Source organism: Papio anubis, chromosome 15 (assembly GCF_008728515.1).
Source record: "Papio anubis isolate 15944 chromosome 15, Panubis1.0, whole genome shotgun sequence".
Taxonomy (NCBI): Eukaryota; Metazoa; Chordata; class Mammalia; order Primates; family Cercopithecidae; genus Papio; species Papio anubis.
Window position 1 is genome coordinate 69,497,700 of NC_044990.1, and position 18,412 is coordinate 69,516,111.

Here is an 18,412-nt window from a genome sequence, read left to right on the forward strand (position 1 = left end):
TGCCTTTAATCATCTAAACTTGAGTATTTTGAATTTTGTCCCCAGAATTGCTTTACAGAGCATTATTTCTGATGGAATTCCAGATAGGGTTCTCAGATGATTGCTGAAATGGCTAGATATCATGGGCTGGAAAGGAGTCAATCCAAATAGTTGATTTTATTTAAATTTTCAGGATAAGAAGAAACTATTGTAGTAATTATAGTCACAGAATGCTCAGTTTTTACTGGTCTGTTTCAATAGAAGTATCCCTGAGCTAGGAGGATGATTTGAGCTATTTACAGCTTTTGGTGTTTATTCAGCACTTAAGTTTATGAAGCACTTTCATCTTATTTCATTAACTATATTTCTGAATTCAGCCCTTCTAATAGATTTTAATATTCCAATATAACTTTTTAAATTTCACTATATAAATCTATAAATCAAGATAATAAAAAATGTTTACTCTAAGAAGAATATAAATTTGAACTATTGGAAGTTACGTTTACTTTTTTTGTTGATCTTACTTATATACATTTCCTCATAGTGTTGATTGTGGAAAATACAACTATGATGTATAGAATTAAAATTTCCCAGTATAGAGAGGTAAATATTCAGGATCCTGAAACTATTGCTATTTGTAAGTTATGTATTCTGGAACCTCATTGTGTTTCATGTTTCAAATAAAACTACTTTTGTAAGAGTTATCACTATCACCAAATAATATTTCTTCAACATTGTTACAATAATTGTTCCTTCATTAACTAGATATTTGCATAAAACCTTGATAGAAGATGCTAATATAGTACTGAGAGCCACGGATTATTTAGAGTGCTATTTGTAACTACTGAAATAAAAAGTACAAAGTTAATATTTGACAGCCATTTAAAAGCACGTCTCAAAACACTTTTGTTTTAAATAAAGATAAGCTCATTTTAATATCTGCAACATGTTACAAGACTCAGATGAACGGTGTAAGTTATTATTGTCACTTGAATGCTTCAGAAACTGTACAAAGGGATATTACATTTACTAGCTTTTGAAAAACACCGTTGAGACATGACCTATCGTGACATGTTTCCACCACATATTTGTCACTCATCTGCTTTATGCTTAGCCAAATTTAAAAGTGAAATATGTCATTGGAACATAAAGGCTCAGAGTCAGACTTTTAAAGTCTGAGCTGTTCAAGGTGAACTGTTTTTAATTTCCAAGGCATCTTTCCTGCAAAATCAAATAGAAACGTACTCTTTGACCATCACTGCCCACAAAATAGCTATTAACTTTTCTAGTAGAATTAGCATAATGCTGTCTTTAGAGATTATAAAGCTGGCTGTTAATTGCGACCCATCACCCAGATAACTGACAGAATTCATCAGTGTCAGTAGCAGTCTTTCCACACCCCTCCAGTTCCTCTCCAAAATACCCAAAATGTACATTGTGGATCTCTAAGACAATTCTCTTTTCATTCCTAGTAAAACCTAAAAAAAAAATAAAAGAAAAAAGGAAAATCTTAATACGGCTCTCTTGTAGAGTGGCTGAATGCCTATAACATATGTTCTCTGTCTTATCAGAATAAGGAAGGCTTTTTAACTAATGCTGAAGCTGCTCTTGCCTATGAATAGTGTAAAAGCCAAACAGGATGTCAAGAACAGATCTCAAAATCTTTTGCTTAATATGATATCTATTTTAGGCTCCTGAAAATATACATACTAATTAATGGAACCAAGTAACAGACCTAGGAGATGTTTAAAAGCCTATGACAGGCAAATGTGATTGGAACCTCATTAAGATTAAGATTATGCATTGATGACTGCAAGAAGTGCTCTCATTGGCCATGACTTGAAATTTCATTTCTACTGGAAGTAACATACACTTTCCAGGAATTACTTGGGTAACATCTCTTTCCACAAAGTAATTACCTTTTTATGTTTTGACATGGATGGCACTTGTTAATGGCAAAGTCTTAAGGTGTTACAAACGCATAAATCACTGTCAAACACTCTCAATTATATAATGTGGGGTATTTTTATACCAACATCACCATCACCAAAAAAGTACTTAACAAGTTACTCTGCTAAGAGAATTAAATAAATGGCTTTTATTAAGGAGGATTAACATATTGAAAATAATAATAAAATTGCCAATACACAGAAAAAGGAGCTAAGAACAAAAAACAACATACTAAGTCAAGGAAAATATTGAAGAGTAAGCTAGAGCTAAGTGCATTCTGAAACTGACAGTAGGATGTATTTGGTGATAAGGTGAAATTATGGTGAAGTTCAAAGCTAAAGAGAAGCTGTATTTTGTTGTACTGCTATCTATGATATCTCAAGTGGATGCTATTTATATGGAGTTTCTGTTCATCTATTGACCTGGTCTACCAATGTGTATGACTAGAAAATAAAATGGATAGCATGATGCAAGTAGCAAAATGTGTATATTGAATTTAAAATGCATTATCTTTATGAAGAGAAGATTATTTTGCTAATTGTATTTTAATATGAGTTGGCATTTCCAGAACACATAACGCTTATTAAAAAGGAAGATGCTTTAAAACATGCTAATACCACCCAAATGTGAAAGGCACAGTGGAATTTGGTCTGTCATCCCCTCCCCCACCACCATCACCACAGACACACATGTGACTGAAAAATTTGGACCTTGAATCCATCCCCCATTTCACAGAGACTTTATTGCACAGAATACAAATACACCTCTCCTGTTTAAAACTATTTGCTGTGAACTCAACCTATAGCAATCTGCCAGTGCGATTTGTAGGAGCAAATGGTCAAGTTTAGTATACAACTCTTTTCCATATAATTAAGCATTTTCTCCTCTCATCCCAGAGGAATCGGTGTCAGGATTGAAACTTTGTTATTAGTGATCTGGTCATGCCATTAGAAGCTTAATGGGCCTCACATTCTCTGATGAACTGAGCCCACAAGTCTGAAGAAGCATCAAAGTCCCTGGGTGGGCAGAGAGTCAGCACTGGGCAGTCAGAGATGGAAGACAGATAGGGAAAATCAACTTAAGAAATGAAAGAATAGGGAGGGGGAAAGAAAGCAGAAAGTAGTAACCTAGATGGGAAGAGAATAGAAACAAAAGAAATGTGTATTTTGTATATTGTGGAACATTTGCCTTTGTGCTACCAGCTGGGATGAAGAACTTTTAGAGCCTTGGCAGAGTGTTCAGATGGAATGTGCATTGCTATAAGAAAAGCCCCAAAAAGTACTTCCACTGCAAAATTCTGCAGCAGCAACAAATAACAACACTGGCCACCACCATCTAAGTGATTACTGTGTACTAGACACCAGAGGCAATATGCAGACATGTTTTCTCCTTTCCAGTCCTTAAAACAAAACTATAATGAAGTCATTTATGCTCACTTCATAGACAGAGACCCAGGGGTAGGTCATTTAACTGATTTACCAAAGGCAACAGAGCTCTTCGGTGCAAAAGTCTGAGATGCCCACTTCCTCCACTGCACCATTTTGACACTTATTTACAATATCCTACATTTGAAGTATCTCTGATACAGTAAGTCAATGTTTGGTCACTGCTTTTAGGGCACAAAAAAAAATCTGATAACCAATTTGATCAATTCTGATTTTCTGATTAATAAGCATTGCTTAACCTGCATTAAATAGCAGGCTCTAATTTGGGGAAATGGTTTTTCTACCTCTCCAACCTTGAATCACTGATAAGGGCAGGGGAGAGTGTTTCTGTTCAGTTTCTCCAATCACAGGATCCCCGAGCCACAATGGTGAATGCAGAGATGGCCATGTGACCCAACAGGGGTCCAGTGCTTTTTTCTATTATTATTCTCTTCCTTTTTTTATTTTTTTTCTAAGTTGAAAAGTGTATTAGGGAAATATGAGAGGCAGATACAGCCCCGTGACAAAAAAGAAAACTATGAAAATGTCTCTTCAAACCAGCTGTGGGCCTGGCATTGAATCTCCCCCAAAGACAAGAAGCTGGCAGGTTAACAACATTCTCTGGCAGGCACTTTCCCAGGGCATGTCTTAGCCAGGACTGACCCTACCCTCTCTTTCCAAAAGTGAAGGGGGCAAAGATTGTTTATAGAATCAATGCAGAGGCCAGGAGAAGAAAAGTCTGAGAGAGAGAGGAGGAGAGTAGGAAGTTCTTATTTATTTACCTAAGAAGTAGGAGTGGAGGACTTTAAGTAAGAGGCACAACCCTTTGGCTTTGAGTGCCTCAAATACATTGACACATAGTTTGATAAAGTGTCACTGAAAAGATAAAATGCCTGGTGTTGTTTCCAAAAGTTCTCCTGGACTTCTTCCCACATGCTAAATCACAACCCCAGATGTACCTGCAGGCCCCAAAGGGGAGGGAGGGAGGGAGGGAGGGAGGGAGGGAGGGAGGGAGGGAGGAAGGAAGGGAGGGAGGGGAGAGAAAGCCAAGAATAAGTCTTATGGATCTTTAAGAAGACAGGACGTTGCTGAAGGATGCCAACTCTTTCCCACGTGGGTCTGTGTTCCATAAAGTGACTTCAAAGCAACAGCATGGGCCAGGCATGGTGACTCATGCCAGTAATCCCAGCACTTTGGGAGGCCGAGGCTGGCAGACCACAAGGTCAGGAGATCGAGACCATCCTGGCCAACGTGGCAAAATCCCATCTCTACTAAAAATACAAAAATTAGCTGGGTGTGGTGGCACGTGCCTGCAATCCCAGCTGTTTGGGAGGCTGAGGCAGGAGAATTGCTTGAACCTGGGAAGGCAGAGGCTGCAGTGAGCCGAGATCATGCCACTGCACTCCAGCCTGGGCAACAGAGTGAGACTCCATCTCAAAAAAAAAAAAAAAAAAAAAAAAAAACACAGTGGGGTCTTTCAGAGGACATTTTTATTTCTTATAAGCTTCTTTAAGTATAGATTATAAAGAAATTAAATTTTTGTCATGAATAAAGATTGGTGAGGGAAGTGGCTATCCTAATTTTATTTGCATGTACTACTTTAGTCTTGACACTTAATACTACTATGATTATCGGGATCTTTCCTTTATAAGGGGAAATAACATCATTTTGGACAGGTTTGTCCCAGAAGAGAAAATACAAATTACCAATAAACATTTAAAACTATGCTTATTTTCACAAATAAAGAAATCCCAGTTAAAATTAGATGCTGCTTTTAATGAAACTTTAAGAAAATTTTAGTTAAATTAAATACATCTAAATGGAACCTTCAATAAATTATAAAAACACTAACTTACACATCCAATAAATATATATTAAGTGCAGACTATATGTCAGACATTCTGTACCCTGGGGAAGTGGGTAAGAAGTCATACAAGCCCCTAATCTTATAAAGTTTACATTGTAGAACAGAAAGCTAACCACAAACAAACAAATGAATGACATAAATTTTGAAAGTTCTAAGTGCTATGAAGAAAATAAGAAATAGGGAGGAGCTAAAGGTTTAGGTAGTCAGTGGGGTGTGTACCTTAGACAAGAAAGAAGATGACACTGGAGCAAAGACATGAATGATGCGGATGAACCAGCCATAAAACACCCAGGACAGGCCATTCCAGACAGAGGCATCAGCAATGGTAAAGTCTCCAAGGAAAGAACAGGACTGGCAGAACCAAGGAGCACAACCAAGCATTACCAGGATGTTTCCTTTGTTAGGGGAAATGAGATTATTTTGAATGAGTTTATCCCAGAAGAAGAAATACAAATTGTCAATAAACATTTAAAACTATGCTTTTTCTCACAAATAGAGGAATCACAGTTAAAATGAGATGTTGTTTTTAATGAAACTTGAAGAAAGGAGCAGGAAGATGACGAGTGTGAGTACTATATGGTGAGCAAAGGGAAGAGTGGTAGAAAACATCAAAGATGTAGACAAAATTGGATTACTTATAGCCTTCTGAGCCACAGTAAGGACTTGCAACTTATGCTATTCTACTTATAATGGAAGGTCATTAGATATTTTTTGTTAGGAGATTTACATGATCTGTTGTTGCACCTTAGGGGAAAAAAAATCATTCTGGCATCTGTGTGGAGACTGGACCATAGAGAGTGAGAGGTGGAAGCTGGGGAATAAGTGAGGAAGAAGTCTTCATAACAGTGGATGGTGGCTTATATTAAGGTAAAAGAAGTAGAAATTGTGAGAAGGGGCCAGATTTGAGATATAGTCTGAAGTTAATGTAGTAAATATGGGTAGTGAGGGAAGAAAGAAAGGTCACAATGACTCCTCGGTCTTAGCCTTTGTAAGTAGGTGAATGTCAGGTGCTTAAGTAAGATGGAGGACATCGAGGGTGTAAGCAATGGGAGTAACAGAACCAAGAGTCATATTTTGTATTCGTTAGGCTGAGATATTGCAGGGAGTAGGGGGTGGGAATGCTGAAGTTAGAGTGAAAATTTTGGAGAGACCCTAGTATATACAAATTTGAGGTTCAAGTAAGAAACCGAGGCTAGTGACACGCATTTTGAGGGACATCAGATAATAGAAAGGGTTTTAAACCATGAAATCTGGTGGAATCAGCAAGGGAGAGGGCATACTCACAGAAAAGAAACAGATCTAGGATTGAGTCCTAAAACATTTCACTATCTAAGAGGTCAGAAAGAGAAGACACCGGTAAATGATGGAATGCAAATAAGTAGCAAAGAGAAAAATTAAAACAAAAAATGTGAGCCAGGAATGGTGGTTCACACCTCTAGTCCCAAAGCTTTGAGAGGTTGAGGTAGGAGATTCAGAAACCCCCATCTCTACAAAAATAAAAAATAAAAAAATTAGCCAGGTGTGGTGGCACACAGCTGTAGTTTCAGCTACTTAGAAGGCTGAGACAGGAGGATCACTTGATCCAAGGAGTTGGAGACTGCAGTGAGCTATGATCACACCACTGCACTCTAGCCTGGATGACAAAGGGAGGCCATGTATCTAAAACAAACAAACAAACAAAAAAACCTACAAATATGTTTAAAGTACAAAGGAAGGGAATATTTCTATGTACTGTAATTATGAGAGAAGACTTCTTTGTAGAAAAGGATCTTGCAGGTTGGGTAGAATTTTGAGTTCCTGTCATTTCTGGCCACAGATATTTCAAGTGCAGATGCTAACCCACATATTTTTTGATCAAGTATGGTGAGAGCTTTATAATTCTTCAAGAACTTATTTTCACTTCTTCTATGGTCTCTAAAGCACATTTAAGGGGTGGTCAAGGAATGGCAAACTCTTTGGAGTAGGTATTATATAGCTTCAGACTCACCTGAAGTTTCTTTGAATTTTCTAACAGACTCTTCAAAGATAAAATAAGAAAGTGCTCTTGTTTATTTTATAGCATATCTTTCTATCACATTTTTATTTCCTTATCTATATGCTAGAGTGTCTGAGGGAATCTTTTAAAAGTCCGCCAGAAGTCAAGTTAAAAGACTTTTGGTCTGATACTAGATTCTAGTCTCAGACTTCTCTTTAAGCTCAAGTTATAGTTGTTCTGAGACTCTCAGCACTGTGAAGAGAGAAGCAGGTAAAACTCAGGGTAGATAGAGCAGGAGGCCTCAGTCAGTGCAACTTGAGAAAAACAAAAATTCACACACACACATACACGCACACACACTCAAAATCTCCCCAACAGACATAAACACCTGCTTTTAGATTACACTGTCAGTTAAAGCTTTATTTTCAAAATCATTAGCACCAGATGAAAATGTGTTACGTAAAAAATGAAATGAACACAGGCAAAGCCACACAGTGTAGACAAAAATCCATTAAAGGCAAAGATGCTGAGATTGGGATACTCTGCGGAGAACAATTTACAAGTTTAATTCACCATCATCCTATTATTTCATAATTATTTTGTATCTTTCTCTAATTTAAAATTCTTATTTTTTTCAAACATGGTTTACATACCATTGTGCCTTTTTTGAAACAAAAGAAGAAATGTACTCAGAATAAACTCAATAGATAAAAGATTTTTATCACAGATACTAAATTGAAGCACTTCACGGGTTAACAATAACACTTAAATAAGGGGTAAGCAAACTATGGCCCACAGGCCGAATGTGGCACACCATCTATTGTTGTAAATAAAATTGTGCTAGATCATAGCATGTCCATTCATTTACATATTGTCTATGACTTCTTCCATGCTGCAGTGGCAGAGCTAAGTAGCTATGACAGAGACCATATGGCCCCAGAGACTAAAATATTTATTACCTGTCTCCTTTCAGAAAAAGGTTGACAACCTCAGCCTCAGAACCTCTCTCACTATCCATATACTTCTATTTTAGATACAGCTCTAACAAGTGGTATTACTTATTCTCCCAGACTGAAAAAGAAAAGGAAGGTGAACAAACATTTGAAAATGAAAGACTTAACCTTCCTTCCTCCCTTTTCCTGACAAACACTAAGCTAAGAGTTTGAGTTCTTATTAGAATAATTGGTTCAAATTTTCATTTTTGAAACTAAAGGTACAGCCATAAAGAGATATGTGGTTCCTTCCTAACCTGCAGAAGTCTCAAAAGAGTACTCATTACAATCAGGGAAAGAGCTGTACACTACCATGCAGTATCAGGCTACTGACTGGCTCTATGAAGACGAAGGGCCTTAAAAATTATGAAGCAGTTTGAATAACATTTATCTTTCTTCTCCATACAGATTTAGCCTACTGCCTATGTTAATTAGTTTTATTCTTGGCACATGTGTAAATATGTCCTACAATTCTTATCTTTACTCCTTGAAAAGGTGAGAACAGAAACAGACACAATGAAACTCAGGAAGGTGGAACAAATTCATGAAGACCAGATTTGAAGACAGCATGTGTCTCTAGGCTAGATTGCCACAAAAAGCCCCTCTCCTTGGTTTATTGTATAGACCTTGGGTATTTACAGTCAGAACTGAGGATTCTGCTAAAGACTCATGGCATTGGTCCTGTTTGAGTGACTTGCCTGGAGAAATATATAACGGGACGAGGCAGCTGGATCCTTCAGTTAAAGTACTTCACTGGGTAAATCTTGAACATCCTGAAATATGGGTAGGGATGTACCGAAAGAGAATAAAAGTAAGATCTTTAACGGAAAGAGGTGAAAAGGGGGAAGTCAGCATAGAAATTAAGGATATGACTGTGCTTTGGATAATTTTTCTTTAGAATCCCAAGAAAATCGTATTTCATGCACAGTTTTAACCATTTCTTTTCTTTGTTCTATAGGGATAAATTGTGAAAGACTTTTAAACAGAATAGAAAGATTGCTGGGTATGTTCAATGGAAAAGTAAGCATTGTCTAGCACACCCTTCAGGATTACGTAAATGTATGTTTTTGTTTCTTTCATTGCCTTTGAGCTATTTACAGCTTTGTAAAATATGGATAACTATGCAAATTACTTCTGTCCATGTACGTGCAAATAACTCCTGTCCAGAAGGACAATTGATTTTCCTCCTTCCTCATTCTTCTATCACCCCATTAAAAAAGACACTTTTGCATCTATTTGTAAATTCATTTCAGCATTTATGATTAATCTTGATGTGTGTGGCATCCTTCGAACCAGTTGTAACATCCCACTGGATTATTCTTTAACCAATGAGATTAAAAACAATAATATATTCCTTTTACATTTACATTTATGTAAGTGTCGTGCTTTTGTATATTTTTAAATATACTTTAAGACTTTAAGAGTGGTAATCCTGCTTTTTGTTTTTGCTTTTTTTTTTTTAGACGAAGTCTTGCTCTGTCGCCAAGGTTGGAGTGCAGTGGCACAATCTCGGCTCACTACAAGCTCTGCCTTCCAGGTTCATGCTATTCTCCTGCCTCAGCCTCCTGAGTAGCTGGGACTACAGGTGCCCACTGCCACACCCAGCTAATTTTTTTGTATTTTTAGTAGAGACAAGGTTTTACCGTGTTAGCCAGGATGGTCTCAATTTCCTGACCTCATGATCCACCTGCCTCGGCCTCCCAAAGTGCTGGGATTACAGGCATGAGCCACCGCGCCCGGCCTGGTAATCTTATTTTAATAATTCCAACTCTTCAGGAAAACATGGCTATCTACCTGTGCAACCTGTAGTGATGAATGAGGGAAGATAATTTAAAGGACAAGGCAGAAAAGGTAAAACTGCCTACCCATATTAACCTCTTGATTTGTTCTCATGTTCAGCCTCTAGAGAGGGACTGAAGTTTCCTACATCTATGGGACTGAGCGGTGGAGAAGCCCACAGCAGGACTGGGAGCTTCACATTGAGAAAGAATACACCACACTTAGAACCAACCGTCAAATGGACAGCTCTGGAAATACATGAGGGACAAACTTCAGATTGCCCTGAAACATTAGAATACAGGAACTGCTAAGAGAGGGACAGATAGGGAAGTCTTGATGAGGACAGGGAAGTACATTTGTGCTTGAATTACACATGGATTGAGAATTATACATGTGCTCTACTAAGTGGTTTCTGGGCTCTGATTTAATCTTTATTAAAAGTGCCTAGAGTAAACTTGTTTATCCCTTATGCAGATTTGGAAACTGGCAATCAGAAATATGTAAAATCAATTAAATCCTAACCTGGAAGTAAAAACAAAGTCACGATTTCACAAAGTAACAGCACATCCCTCATTCCAATACTATGTACACGTTATGCGGGGCTTCCACCAAACTTCAAGAGTTCAGCAGATCTGTTCCATATGTACTTCTGAGCACATTATTTTCACCTGTCATGCAATGCCAGCTATCTGCTTATCCACTTCCTGTGGTTTCAACTCCTTGTGATAATTTACCCTGCAAAGCCTCCAAGCCTTCAAAACTCCATGACAGTATTTGCTCTTGCTGCTCGTACTGCCGCCCTCCTTGTCCCCTTGCCAAAGCCTCACTGTGCATGTGTTGTGCTGCACCCAATTTGTTCTGCTGGGTCAAGACACTCTGCACTAAATGCAAATTCTAGCGCTAGTTATGGCACTGGTGTGGAGACTGGTACCAAGGCTCCAAAGCCACATAAACTGCAGCTACTGCTGGAAATGTGGATACTCACGAAAAACAGTATCCGTAACTATGTGGAAAGTGTTCTTCTGAAGTTGGATAGGGTCTTCCACTTGTTACAGTAGGTAGTTAGCCATACACGGGCAGGGAAGTAGAGCCTCCCCTCAATCCTGCCCACGAACTGTTTTTGTAAAGAAAGTTTCATTGGAACACCTTCATTTATGTATTGTCTATGGCAACAACAAGGACAGTTGATTAATTGCCATAGAGACTGTGTGACCCTCTACAGAAAATGTTTGCAATGCTTCCCTCCAGAGATCAAGTACAAGTACGAAATCTGCATTATCCATGAAGGACTTATCTGGAAACCTCTAAACTAGCCAGCCTTGGCAAGGATTCTCATGGACATACTTTGAACTGATAACCAGGTAAGTAGCCTTCTGGAAACAAAACTCCATGATAACTTCTTTCCATATTCAAGTTTATCCCACCAGGTTGCAAGAAGGTTCATTGCTCGCCTCTTTACTTTAGATCAATTATTTCTTGCTATATGCTATTTCCTATCCAAAGGTATTTATAGTAGGGCAGAAACTTGTTCTGAAAATTTTTCCAGTTAAATATACTGATACTGCTAACTTGAGTATTTTCTGCAAAAGAGAGTAACTGCAAAAGTTAAAATAGACAGGTTCTAATGTGAAAATAGTACCTCTGAACTGAAACTACCCTTTTCTCCACTTCTGTGCCTCACATCCTGATGCCAGGGCAGGGCTTAAACTCTGTGGCAGACATAAGGCTTCTTCTTGTGAATATTTAACTACATGTAAAAATGACACTTAATTTCATCATATATACATATAGAAAACTTTTTTTTTCATTTTTCAAAAACTTTTCACCACTGGTTCAATAAACAACTGACTGGATTGGAATTATGAGTGGCAGCTTCCAGTCCTGGCTCTGATAACAAAATTGTATTGTAAGAATAGCTTCATTTGGTGTGAAGGGAGGGGACAGTGTGGATTAAAGACAGAAACACTGAAAATCCAACCTATGTTTACACAGGGAAGAGGAACAGCTTGAGGGAAGATCTAGGGGTTGGGTGATGGTTTCAGAAAAATATCTGACATACAATAAATATATGTGGAGCAATTTGTTTTTAACACAAAGCTATAATGTGTAAAATGTGTTAGTAACTGTATTACAGCTTATATTTTGCCATAAATTGCATTGCTTATATTCATACTAGTCATGTCATAATATCAGATAAAACTGATTTTGATAGAACCAAAAATTTATTTGTAGAATAAATATATTTCAGAAAGGCAAAACAGCTCTTCCACTTGATCTGGTACTACTTTTAAACCTCCACCTTGCATTTTGTTTTTCCTCGTGGCTTCCCCAAGCAATCGTAGGACCAACAAACAAAAAGTCATTGACCTTTGCCCACAAATTTTACTAATAAGCCCCATCAGTTTTTCTTTAGGACCAATTATATGATTTCACCCCCTCTTTATCCCCTTCTCCTTCCCCAATGTGGTGTTTTTTTGTTTTGTTTTGTTTTGTTTTTTAGAGATGGGGTCTTCCTCTGTCGCCCACACTCAAGTGCAGTGACATGATCACAGCTCACTATAGCCTCAACCTCCTAGGCTCAAGCGATCCTTCTACCTAAGCCTCCAGAGTACCTGGTACTATAGGCATGCCCCACCACACCTGGCTAATATTTTATATTTTAAGTAGAGACAGAGTTTCACCATGTTGCCCACACTGGTCTCTTGCTCCTGGACTCAAGCAATCCTCCCACTTCAACCTCCCAAAGTGCTGGGATTACAAGTGTGAGCCACTGTACCCAACTTCAAGACAGTTATTGTTGACTGAAGTTGTTCATAATTCCATTTAAAAGGAAAAAGAAAAACTTTATATTCCAGAATTTAATAAACACACATAGTCCAAGTAACAGATGAATGTAAATTATTTTTAATTGTTTTACTCAGAGCACCATCTACAAAAATTAAAAAACAGATTGCTTCACATTTTTAAGAAGGAATAAAGATTGGGGAGCCTTATGGGAAGGGATTTCCTCAGGAGGGGTTTAAGTCACACTGCCACCCTCTAAAGACTTCAGGTTTTGTCCATGCTAAGCTCTTGTTAAAAAAAAGTGCTCACGATTCTTCAAAGAGCTAAAAGAAGAACTACCATTTGACCCAGCAATCTCATTACTGAGCATATACCCAGAGGAATATAAATCATTCTACCATAAAGACACATGCATGTGAATGTTCATTGCAGCACTATATACAAGAGTAAAGACATGGAATCAACCTAAATGCCCATCAATGACAGACTGGATAACAAAAATGTGGTACATATACACCATGAAATATTATGCAGCCATAAAAAAGAACAAGATCCATGTCTTTGGCAGGAACATGGATGAAGGTGGAGGCTTTTATCCTTAGCAAATTAACACAGGAACAGAAAACCAAATACCACATATTCTCACTTATAAGTGAGAGCTAAATGATGAGAACTCATAGACACAAAGAGGGAAACACCAGACACTGGGGCCTATTTGAAGGTGGAAGGTGGGAAGAGGGAAAGGAGCATAAAAGATAACTATTGGGTACTGGGATTAATATGTGGGTGATGAAATAATATGTACAACTAACCGCCATGACACGTGTTTACCCATGTGACAAACCTTCACATGTACCCCCAACCCTAAAATAAAAGCATAAAAAATTCTAAAAGGAAAGAAAATGTTCAACATTGTTCATTTAATTTGTACCTTATAAAAAGTTGAAAATATTAATATTATCATACCCTACTTCATATTTTAATACTTCTTTTTACTTTCTTTTGGTTCATTTTCTTCCTAAACTATTTTTTTTTCTTTTTGTCAAATAATTTAAGAGGTTGCAGGTAAGAGCCTATGCAGAAAATGGCATTTACAGATCAATGAGAACTTTGCCACAGATCAGATAAAGTAATAGTTCAAGCTTGCTTTGTAAAGCACCTGCTACAAAGTTTACCTGCTCCCTTTTTTGAGGTTGCTGATAGTCATCGATCACTACTCTGGTTGGTAGATATCCTGTACTATCTTAGGCCTGTCATGACTTATTAACATGCAGATTTCTTCTTAAACTGGGTACTTAAAGGTCCTGTAGACATAAAAACAGAGACTGCAATTGTCACAGCAGATTTTGCTGCGTACTAAAGATGTGTGCTTTTTACCTACTTTATGAAGGGCCTCCCTTTGAGATAGCTTCAAAACAGCTTGCTTTTACATGTACAATTTTAATTTAAATTATTTCTAAAAGTAATAACCTATCTAACGTTTTGGTAAAAGTGATTCTGACAATAAAAATGATCAGTGTGATGAAATCCTTTCAGTAGTGAAAGTGTGGCTGACTTATTCCTGTAGCCACACCCCAAAGGACAACTGATGAATGAAGACTATCTACCCATCTCTTCAGTCTCTTCAGAGACCCTGGAATATGGAGTCAATGAGCTGTGGGGAGCCAAGTGAAACAGCAAGGTCAAGTTAAAATTAGGAAGAGCACGATAGACCAGGCTCATGAATAAACACCTAAAGGAAATTATTTTGCCCAAAGGATACTGAAAAACTAAACATGGTTCGAGATAGAAGCCTTGCTCCCAACGACAGTTCCCATAAGCCCTGACTATACTCAGCCAAACTTTATAATAAACCTCCCTTTTTGTTTATGAAACCTTGAGCAGGTTTCAGTTCCTTACAATCAATGATCCCTGTCTAGAATAGATATTGGTACCAAAGACACAGTACCAAGAAAGAGTCTCAAAGGTTTGAATTTGCCCCTTGTTTTGAGAAAGCAAGGAAGGAAAGGCAGGAAGAACTAGGAAACTATCTGTAGGATACAGTGAAACTCGCTGATTTATTTATTGTAAACTGGTGGGATCTAGATCAGACCGCTGAAAAAATACTTCTGAGTACTTGGTAGCAGAATATAAGGTAAGTGTAGATATTCCTTATGGCATCAAATAAAGTTTTAGTAGGGAAAGTTTTGCTGTGGTCCATGGTGGCCATGCTGAATGCAGGCAATGAAAAGCAAGATGCCTACACTAGTATAAAGGCATATAGGATTGTCATCAGCAGAAAGAAAAAGGGGTCAAGGGTAAGGACAGCTAGATAATGGGGGAAGGTATAGTATTATGTCTTGTGTGAAAACCACCTTTCAGAGATTCCCAGAACAATCACAGACACGGGGAGTGAGGGTTTCAAATGGATCAGGAGTCAGAGAAAAGGCATTTTAAAAGCAGGTAGAGTTATAAAGCGGCCGCCATGAGACGTCTCATGACTCTATATATAATCTCCTGATCAAATTTTAATTTCGTTTATCTATATATATCCTCTTCTAATTATTAAGAGTAAATTCTTTCAAAATAAAAAAGGTAATTAGGTGCCTGTTAAAAACAAATCAGGATTAGGAAGGCTGGGTTCTATTCCACGGTATTTTGGAGAAGATGACAAAATCATAGGGAAGATTAAGTGACATAAATTGGAAAAGTAGGTCAAACTTTGGTGTTACATAAGAGGAAAATAAGATGAGACAGACATAGGATTAAACCTTATGAATAGTCCTGAGACATCAGCTGGTAGGAAACTTCTCTTTTTCTTGTAAGAGTGCATGAGAAAGCAAAGAGACAGGGGGTAGGAGGAAGAAAGTCATGAGGACACAGAATTATCTGACAGCAATTCAGAAGACAGAAATATGAGGCAACAGCATTCATTAGTTTCCAAATATGCTTTTATAAATCATTGTTCTCTACTCTGTGACAATTCTAAATACCTGACATCTGAGGAAAATAACTACACTGTTTGACATTGCTCTTCAATCTTTCTCTAAAGTGAAATTTAAAAGAAATAACTTTTTTCACCCTCTGATGATTCAAGTAAAATGATTACAGGGTATTCACATTGCTACTTTGTACTAATAAAATCTGTCTTCAAAAGTTTAGATTTCTCCATTCTTTTCATTGAATAAGATAATCTCTCAGTTGATATTGTTCAAATTGGGTCAGAAGATAAACCTTGACAAAAAAAAAAAAAAAAAAGGAAAAGAAAGGACTTTTATTCAGGCTCTGACAAAATTTACTATATTTGCAACTATACATAAAAGGAAGATGAAACCCAAACTTACAGTTGCACTTTTATATAGCCGTCAAGAAACACAAATACTGCCACCCTGTATCCGATGACACTGGAGAGAAAAGTAGCTCCCAAATGATGTGAGGTTAAATCTACAAAGGTGAGGTGAATTGTGAGGGTAAAGCATTTAGCAGGTGAAACCAATCAACACAGACAAGTAAACAAGGCAGCACTGTCATTTTACTTTCTCAGTAAAAGGTTTATACTGTCGGGCTTTGGGGACAGAGTTATCTTAATAATTACATCAAATGTTCGATTCACTTTGCCTGTCCACAAGTTGCTAAGTCACCATTTGACACGAATCAGATGGTTGATTAGTCTAAGCAATCTCAGCTCAAATCTTCACTTCCCTTTGCTTTTATGACACTGTATTGTTAATACCTGCTCACTTACCTGTCCCCTCCACCTGTCTGTAAATTCATTGAGTACCAGGATTGTATCTAATGCAGTGATCCCAAGAATGTGGTTCTGGCACCAGCAGCAACAGCATCGCCTGGGAAATTATCAGAAATCCAAATTCTTAGGTTCCACTCCAGTTCTGTTGAATCAAAAATTCTAGGGTCGCGGCCTAGCACTTTGCTTTAAGAAGTCCTCTTGGTGATTCAAGTACGCATTAATGGTGTTGAGAATCACTGGCAACGAATCACATTTTGAGAATCACTGGCAACGAATCACATTCAGATACCAAGCACAATACCTGGCACAATGTAGAGTCTAGCAGGGAAAATTAGGCCTACGGGGAAACCGATCTTTTGCTGCAGTCAGCAAAGAGATTGAGATACAATCTTCCATTGTGCTACATGCCATCTATCATATAGAAAAGGGAAACACTGTCCTATTTACACTATGGACCTATGCTGCCCCTTTCTAGGATATCTGCAATATTTTTAAAACTGCTAGAGATAGTAATACCTATTGCTTTGTGCAGGAATTAATTCAAATCAACTCCATTTTAGATTAGAGGCATTAGAGAAAGCTTCTGATTTAGATAACAGTTCTTCGTGGTCTCATAACACCCTGAATTGCAGTAGGGCATTTTCTAGATTTTCTTCTTTTCTCCACTGGGTGCTCCTGGATGGCAATGTGCTCATCTCTTATACCTCAGAGCCTAAAACTGTAAGTAGCAGGTAGAAGGTATTTAATATATATTACATGAATGAGTGAATGAACCCTATAAAATCGACTTTTTCACTTTTTGATTATTTAGTATGGATGTTTATAAATACTTCTGTAATAAACTCAGTCTTCAGAAGTCCCCCAGTACAGATGCAGGTTGGAAGATAATAAGCCAATTCACATTAGCTAATACTATAACCAAAGTATTCAGTCACTCTTTGCTGAAAAAATAAAACATTCTGGGACTCCGGAGACTAGAAATATTTTACTAAACAGGATTATTATTCCTAATTGTGCCCATTCTCTTCAAGATGAGCAGCTTCTTAGAAGTAATCGGCCAAGAATCAGAAAACAACATATATGACTGGGCATGGTGGCTCACGCCTGTAATCCCAGCACTTTGGAAGGCCAAGGTGGGCGGATCACAAGGTCAGGAGACCAAGACCATCCTGGCCAATATGGTGAAACTCCATTTCTACTAAAATACAAAAAATTAGCTGGGCATGGTGGCAGGTGCCTGTGGTTTGGAAGTTTGATGAGGACATAGATTCCATCAGTATTGTTCACTACTATATTCACATGTAGATATTCTGTAAATTTGTGTTAAATTATTGAACAAAACTCTCTGTTACAGATAAGAAAGAAGAGCTGGGCATTCAGAAATTGAAAGAGAGGCTAAAATGAGTAGCAAAGAAATAGAGTGGCTTTTTAATAAATCTTTTAGAAACAAAGATATGAGACTCTACTGCTGTGCTTTGGAATTGCATTTCAGTGGTATTTGTATTTGTGAGATGGGAGGAAGCTGAGGCATAAGTAAGATGGGTTAACAGCATGTATTTTGGCATAAAGCAGAGCCAAGACCCTAAAGCCAAGGAAATTGAAGAAGAGATGAAAAACACCTTAGAAAGTAAAAAAATAAAATAAAAAACAATATAAGTCACCCAAAGGTTTGGGAAAGTCAAATATTCAAGTAAGTAAAGAAATGAGAAAAGGTACAAAAGAACGTAGAAAGTCAAAACCAGTATCAGAACACTGTTGTCATTAACTCCAAGTAACAAAATCCAAAAAAGGATTCACAATTAGATCGAGACCAAGGCACAGAAACAAACACCAAAGAGCTTTTCTGACTGAATACTGTCTTCAACAAAGAAAACAATTACATATATTTCATTGAAATTGAAGTGGATAGAGTCCCTACCACTTTCTTTCATATCA

The 18,412-nt window shown here is 37.5% G+C and overlaps 1 long non-coding RNA gene across 5 annotated transcripts in view; it reads right to left on the minus strand.

The window, feature by feature from the left end:
• Positions 1–18,097, minus strand: part of LOC103879390 — a 221,565-nt gene extending 203,468 nt beyond the window's left edge. For 3 of the 5 annotated variants that reach the window (XR_002518470.2, XR_002518468.2, XR_004178533.1), the window contains exons 1-2: positions 16,475–18,097; positions 16,074–16,173 (exon numbers count right to left, since the gene is read on the minus strand). This is a non-coding gene — a long non-coding RNA (uncharacterized LOC103879390). The remainder of the gene's footprint in view (positions 1–16,073; positions 16,174–16,474) is intronic. The other 2 variants (XR_002518469.2, XR_002518471.2) reach the window with 2 other exon arrangements.
• Positions 18,098–18,412: the final 315 nt, after the last annotated feature.